Source organism: Tyto alba, unplaced genomic scaffold (genome assembly GCF_018691265.1).
Source record: "Tyto alba isolate M040663 unplaced genomic scaffold, T.alba_DEE_v4.0 Super-Scaffold_41, whole genome shotgun sequence".
In the NCBI taxonomy this organism is placed as follows: Eukaryota; Metazoa; Chordata; class Aves; order Strigiformes; family Tytonidae; genus Tyto; species Tyto alba.
The window spans coordinates 24,192,639-24,198,889 of NW_024881317.1; the positions used below are offsets into that span (position 1 = coordinate 24,192,639).

At 52.7% G+C, this 6,251-nt stretch overlaps 2 non-coding genes across 2 annotated transcripts; one reads left to right on the forward strand and one right to left on the reverse strand.

The window, feature by feature from the left end:
• Window positions 1-2,283: 2,283 nt before the first annotated feature.
• Window positions 2,284-2,355, reverse strand: TRNAM-CAU. The gene has a single exon. It is a non-coding gene; the product is annotated as a tRNA-Met (tRNA).
• A 3,399-nt stretch (window positions 2,356-5,754) lies between these two features.
• Window positions 5,755-5,836, forward strand: TRNAS-AGA. Its single transcript has one exon. It is a non-coding gene; the product is annotated as a tRNA-Ser (tRNA).
• The last annotated feature ends 415 nt before the right edge of the window (window positions 5,837-6,251 follow it).

The window sequence follows — 6,251 nt, forward strand, 5'->3', positions numbered from 1 at the left end:
GGGACTCTGGCCTTGTGAGGGAGGCCTGAGGACACAGGGCTTGCTTAGCAGGGAGAAGAAAATGCTTTAGGAGGCATCTGATAGGAGCCTCCTAGTGCCTACAAGGAGGCTACCGTGGTGGCTGGACGATGAGAGCTGTGGTCAGAAATTGACCAGGCAGTTTGTAACTGGCTACAGAAAAATATATCATTACCCTGAGGGTGCCTATGGATGGGAACAGAGAACCAGAGAAGCTGCAAAATGACTGTCCTCAGGGTATTTTATGACTCAGAGGGAGAAGCAATGCTCTGCCGGTGTGAGCCTATTGAAGAAGAAGTATGCAGTCTCAGACTCCCTGGCCTGCCTTCCAAGCAGAAGGATTGTTGGAGGGTAAAGTGGGAGCAGGAAGTGGGTATTTTGTGGGTGCTGCCTCGTGGACACTTCCTGGGGCATCAAGGGGGCTTCCTTCTTCCCTGCACATAGCTGGGAAGGCTGGTGAAGGAGGGCTCTGCCACACCAGCCCCTGGGGCAATGCTGTGCTGGTCTCAAGGAGTCGCTGTGTGGGAGAGGGGCTGGAGAGTCAAGGAGAAAGGACAGGAGATGTGCCAAGTGCAGAGCAATGACTGAGCTCCAGTTGCTGTGGGCAAGAGGCTCCCTTACTGCCCATGGTGCAGAGGAAGGAGGGCACAGCTCTCTCTGGGGCTTGTTGTTTCATGGCAGGCTCTAGACTGCAAGGTACCTTGGCAGATCACTGGCCCAAATGCCTGCTCAAAGCAGGGCTGGCCTCAAGCCAGGGCGTGCTGAGCAGTGCCTAAGCCCCACTGAAACCTGACTGTGATACGCAGGCACGGAGACTTCCAAAGACCTCTGGGCACCTGCTCCAGTGCTTCAACACTCCCTGAGAATCTATGAATGGTGAAAGCAGTCTCTGTCATCTCCTTTTGCCAAGGGACGCCTTTGTGTTCTGGGTTAGGTTGTGTCCAGAGGCCTCTCTGTGATGAAAGGCTCTGGGAGAGTCGAGGGTAGCGTCTCGACTGCCCCATGGGAGCTGAGTTTGCTGAGTGAAGGAGGATTTTTGGAGCAGGGGAGGCAAGACACTTGTGGAGACCAGCTAAAGAAAAATTTGTCTGCACTGTCCAGGACTGGAACGCAGGTCAACTGCTTGGAAGGCATCTACGCTCTACCACCTACCACCAATGCTCCTGGTGGCCTGTTGCCTCCTGCTCGTCCACTTCCCAGACTGCCCAGCCGCCTGGACACACAGATGACCTCAAGCTGGTTGTTGCTGGGAGTTTTCAGAGTTTGTCAGGTGTTGGCTAGGAAACCTGAAGCTTTACTAGCCGCTGGCTCGGGGAGATCAGCATCAGGGACTGGCCAGGTTTAGAGAATGACACTGGAGAAACCGGGACAGAGCTCTGGGCATGGAAGCTGCACAGAGCTATGATAAGGGCAGGGATCCCAGGGACCTACTGTTGTGCATGTGGGAGGGAGGGGATCTGTGTCCAGCCCTGATCTCCAACCCTAAGCAGCTGGGGGCAAAGAAAAGGATCAGACCGTCACTCTTGTCCATGCCTGTGTGAGTGGTGCTGGTGCTTCTGTGGGTGCTGGTAATGGTGCCTCTCCCCATCTGCGGACAAACACGTGCCAGTTCTGCATGTACTATTCAAGTGTATGTGTGGTCATGTGTATGTACCTGTGTTGGTAGAGGCACAGATGCTCACTCACCCCGTTGCTCATTCCTTTCTCTACGTTCCACCCCAACACCTACCCATATACTGCCACCAATGAGCCCATTGGGAATACCTGCTCAGCCCTGCTCCTGGCTGGCCCTGCAAGTGGGCACAGCAGCAAACAGACTAGGATGGAGAAAGTGCCCTGGTGCTCAAGTTGATCACACCAGTGTATTCAAAACTAACTCCAGCCGTGTCCTCCTCCCCACTAGCAGATTCCTGGAGGTCCCTGCTGGCAGCTGGGAAGTTGGGATTGAGCAGCCTGATGGGAAGGGAGAAACACAACTGCGTGCCCAGGACACCCACTTCCTCGTGTGGGGAGCTCTGCCTGCTGCTCCACACGCAGCTGTCTGTCTTGCCGAGGGACACTTTGGGAGCACTGTCTTCTAAGAAGGCAATGAAAGAATAAGGTGAGTGGCAGAGAGAAGGGAGTGGGAGCTCAGGAGGGCCATGGCCATGGGTGCGCAGAGAGCAGGAGCAGTGCATGTTAAAGCTTGCTGGGAAAGATGCAAGGGAGAGGCAGCGACTCTGCTGCTGGAACGCCAAGAAAGAAAAAAAAAACTAAAAATGCCATTAGCAGAGGATGGTTTCGATCCATCGACCTCTGGGTTATGGGCCCAGCACGCTTCCGCTGCACCACTCTGCTCCCCCCAGGATGCCAGCTGGGACTTCTCACAGCCAGGCCTGATGCTCCCTGGCACTGCCAGCACTCACGCCTCATTCCTTTCCTGTATCCTGTGCCCTCACCCAGGCTGGATACATGTCTGCCTGGCTACCTCACTGGAAGTGGGACTGGGGTGGGAAGCTTAAGGGCCTTGCCTTGCCCTTCTCCCCACCTCTCCTGTCCATCACCCTGGATGGGGACTTTCTCTTTGGCAGCCTGAGCTGGCTCTGGAGGAGCTGAAGGAAACCCTGGGACGAGGGGTGCACATAGTGATGCCTCAGCCTGATTCATGGAGGACCCCAGTAGGGATGACAGCACGGTTTTATGTATGTTACAATACAGTTCTGCTAACCAGTCACCTTACTCATGCTATCGAGTGAGCTAATGAGTTCATATTGGAAATGTATGCAACTTGTGATTTTCCCATCAATACATTCTTGTCACATGTACTTGGAGTGGTTTTATACTAGATTTTGGTTAGCCGCACTTGTGGCCGTGGTTACATGCCTGGTGCTTTTTGATGACAAATCTACCATTGTTTTGTCATCTGCATGGGGTGTTCTCAGCCATTGATAGCTGATTTAAGAGAGGTCTTCAGGTCACCCTTCGGTAAAAGCTCTTAGTCCTAGGCAGTGTTTGTTCCTTTAAGCAAGTTGTACTTGTATAGCAGTTAGCACCTTGCCTTTCAGAGCAGCCGTGTGGGCCTTCCCCTGCCCGTGCTGTGCTGTGCTGTGGTGTGCCAACAGCTCCTGGCTTGGCCTCCCTCCTGACACAGCCCTGCCCTCGCTGCTCCCCCACAGCCCAGGGCATCCCCTGCCACCATGCAGGGTGCCAAAGAGTCTGAGAAACCCCTCCTCTATGCGCCCGGTGCCATTCCTGTCCGGCCCAACACGGCTGGGGGTGGAGGTGGCTCCCCATCAGGCCAGGGCAGGGCCAGACCAGCCAGACTGAGTGCTCACTAAACTTAGATCCTGTGAGATATTCCAGGAAGTCTCTGGACTGGCTGAGCTTGTAGATCCTGCTTCCCAGGGCAAGGAACAAGGTGGCAGTCCTGAGGCCTGCATCCTTGGGTTGAGTTTGCTCGTTCCCTGTCCCATCCACAGGTCAGAGCATGCAACAACAAGAGAGGAGAAAAGAGCAAAAGGAGGATGGAGACGGCTGGGATGTGGGTTCAGTCATGAGCATGGGAATGTGGCTGCTACAGAGTATTTGGCTACAGATCAAGAGGTCTGTTGCTCCAGGTCTCCCTTCCATTGCTCCTTTTCTTTTTCATCCATGCTGCCAACCCCTCTGAGCTTCTCCTTGCTTGTACTGCCACTGCCAACCTCAGTGGAACTGCTGCAGGGAACAGACCATGCACCAGTAATGGGCTTGTTTCTCCTCTTTCTCTGGGATTTCTCTGCATGTGCCCCTCAGGGTTTCCCCTATGATGCTCTACCCCCCACGCAGGCTACCAGCAGCCCCTCTTTCTCTCAGGGGTTGTGAGACAGTAAACCCATCAGGTTCTGTGATGGCAGGGGATGGTGTCTTGATGCCAGGGTCACCACAATGTCCTCTTCTGCACTTCTGCGTCTTTCCCAGAAGAGGAGGAGACAGAGAGACCCACTCCTCATCATCTCATCCTTAAGCTAAATCTGGGAAAGCCCCCTGGAAAAGGCTGTCTATATGTGCAGGGGCTGAGGAGGAGTCAGGCTGAGTACCCTCAGGACCTGAGGCAAGATCTCAGATCTGTGATGTGTCTTCTGTTCATTGTCAGCAATGAGGTCCATATACGTAAACAAGGACCTCTTCTGTAGCTCATAGTTGGCTCTGGACTTTTCCCTCTACCCCACTTGCCTGCTGCTCCACACCAGTCTGCCTCCATGAGACCTAAAGTGGAGGGGAAGACGTTGTGAGTGCTGGCAAGATCTCAGATCCATGAGAGTCCCTTCTTTATTAGCAATAAGGGCCATGTTGCACAGGCTCACTTTGGAGAGGAGCATCTCTAGTTTCAGGTGTAGGGAAGACAGATGGTTGGGATATGCTACTTCAGATGTGTGGTTAGGCTCTGAAGTTCTACACAACAAAGAACAAAACTAGACTTCTTTTGGTCTCTTCCATCAACTTCCCTACCTTGTAAATGGGGAGAAGAATTTCCCACCCATGCTGGCATTTCTGGAGGGAGGCAAGAACAAGGGTGGGAGGCAAGGGGGTTTTGCTGTGTCTCTGGGTGCACTGTGCAGCTGCAGGAGCTGTGTCTATGGAGCCAAGACACTCGGCTGCAGCGTGGTCCTTGCAGGCAGCCCAAAAATGGGACTGCACCCCGTAGTTGTCAGGATTCCAACCTGTGCGGGGAAACCCCAATGGATAGAACGAAACACACAATATGACTCACTGGGAGAGAGGTGTCTCCTAGGGTTTAACCTAGGCTGTGCACTGAAATCACTTGAGTGCAGATTTTCAATGTGGGCATTCAGTAGGGAAATGAGCATGCACAATCATGATCTTCCTCTTTGTAACTCCCTCTACGCATAGAACTGCTGATGACAGAGTGGGAGTCTGTAACTATTGTGCTAACAGTAATCTGCGTACGACCCTGCTTTTGACAGTCAAGAAAGCAAAGAGCATGGCTTTTTAAATTTAATCATCTCTTGAATCAGAGACTTGAGAAGCTTCACAGACTGGCCAGCACACACAGTTCCTTGTGACACTTTTCGTGCTCACACTCTTGACTGTGACCTCCTGCCACTCTTGCTCTGCATGCAGACAGGAATATCCACAGGGACCATCTCCATACCTACTACTACTTAGTGCAATTTGCCAAATAGTGCTGCTGTGGAGCCAAAAGGGAATCAGAGCTATTTTGTACTACTAATGAAACTGATTGTTTTTTTCAGGTCTTTTGTTGTTTTGCTCAATGCTCTGGAAGATAACAATGCTTGGTCAAGCTGGCAAAAAGATCTAGACAACCTATTTCACCAAAAAAGCTCTCTCCTGTCTACCTGCAAGTCATCCACACCTCTCATTTATTCTCACCTTGCACCTCCTCAATTTCCTCAGCCAGGCTCTACCTTTCCCTTTCTATAGATCTCTCCCACTCTCACAACACATCCCCCCTACACACCAAGAAGCTGCATGCCAGTCATCCACTTTGCTTTTCTTTGCTGGCAGATACTCCAGCTGGAGAGTGAACACATCCACCCCATGTCAGGATATCCCAGATGCCCAGCTGAGGACAAGGCGCTGGGATCTACAGCCACAGTCCCTGTGGTTAAACCTCCAAAGGCCTCTGGAAGGCTGGTACCTTCCTTGCTCCGTGCAGGTGTGAACCACGGGGCTTCTAGTGAGGCGGGTGTCACTGCACAGGGGATGTGCTCAGCGGGGCAGAGAGGGCTGCGGCAGGTAGTTGTGGCCGAGTGGTGAAGGAGATAGACTAGAAATCCATTGGGGTTTCCCCACGCAGGTTCGAATCCTGCCAACTACGGGGTGCAGTCCCATTTTTGGGCTGCCTGCAAGGACCATACTGCAGCCGAGTGTCTTGGCTCATGCCAGGGACACAGCAAAACCTCCTTGCCATCTGTGCTTCTCCTACCCTCCACCTGAGCCTGAAAATCCCGCATGAATGGGAAATCCTGCTCCCCCATTTCCAAGATAGGGGAAAAGAACAGACCAGTGCTCAGTATTGGCCATGAGAGAGGTCCACTGTTGTTGGTTCTTCCTCAAAACCACGTGCCTGATCTTATCCAACATTCCAAGCAGAACAACCTCACCAGCTCTCTTCCCTATGCCTGAAACTTTAGTAGCTCATGTCCAAGGAGAGCCTGCACAACATAGCCCTCACCGCTAAAGAAGAAGGGAAGTCACCTCATGCACCTGACACCTTGCTAGCACTCACAAAT